We start from the raw sequence: 1,308 nt of genomic DNA on the forward strand, positions 1-1,308 counted from the left end.
CTTTGGGGCTGTTTGAAACATTTGCTTCTTAAAAATATTATTTTAAAAGCCATCTAGAGGAGCTGGGAAACAGAAATTGCCCTGCTGAGTAATAACAGAAAATATTCACTATTAATTTCCTGTCTCCAGAGCTGTCCAAACCCATAGATCTTAGGGGAAACTTAAGAAATGATAGAAAGGGCAACTTGGCCTAAATCAGTGAATAGTGTGATTATGGTATGATCTTAAGCACATGAGTATCCTCATATTTATTTCATCTTTTCTATGTGTTCACGTGCTTTGCAGGATCTGAGCTTTAAGGGGAAGCCCAGTCATATTTGACTATCAGTCTTACTTGTTATGGAAGCTTTTGCACTTTGTAAAACTCCTAAATGGCAGGAAAAAAAAACCCCAACATTGTCATGGCCCCCAAATGATACCTGGTTCTGAAACAGAGAAGAGATGCTCTATGCCCTTCACTCTGTAGAACAGTGAATATTTTTACTTCTGCCTGTGTTTTGATAACTTAAACTTTTCTAGAATGTGTTTATCTCTCGAAACATCTGGGTCACCTTCAGAATCGTTTTCACACCTCTGATGCTGTTGTGGTTTCTCAGCCATTGGCACTGCATTCGTTGCATATTGTGAAGTTTTTCTCTTCTGAAGGCTAGGAAAATGGCAGTCAGAATCTCTGCACTAAAAGGCTAAAACCCTGTTGGCTTGTCTGCATTTGATCTAACCTGGTTATCATTCCACTTGCAATATTTTATTTCTAAAATATTGTAAACACATGGATTTTCTGATCAATGATGGGCCATTCTATTAGCTTTTAAGTACAAATGGCATATAAACCAAAAGAGAGCTTTCTGAAATACCAAGCACTCAAGTCACTTAGATATCAACACCTAGTGGTTAAAATTTGTGAGCAAGATTATGAGAAAGATCCAAGAGGTTGGTGTTCAACCATATGGAAAGGAAAATACACCTTGAAATACCATTCTCTTCCAAATGTATATACAGATTTCCCATGCTACAGGTAAGGTTTCTGTGTGACAGAGCTCAGTAACTGAGCATCACTTACAGAGATACAGACCAGACTGGTAGAAGCTGTGACTGAGACTGAGCTGAATGTGTGAGATGCTTTGTGTAAGGTACAACCAAGAGGATTCCACAGGACCAGTGTCCATTTCTAACCTCCACTCCACTTCAAATATTCCATTTCTGAACCTGCTCGCTTAGGCCCTCAGCCTTTGTGGGGGTTTGGGCCCTATAGTATAAAACTATGTTTTACATCCATAAAAAAAAAAAAAGGAACAGTTCCTTTCCCTA

Source organism: Merops nubicus, unplaced genomic scaffold, assembly GCF_000691845.1.
Source record: "Merops nubicus isolate BGI_N331 unplaced genomic scaffold, ASM69184v1 scaffold22183, whole genome shotgun sequence".
In the NCBI taxonomy this organism is placed as follows: domain Eukaryota; kingdom Metazoa; phylum Chordata; class Aves; order Coraciiformes; family Meropidae; genus Merops; species Merops nubicus.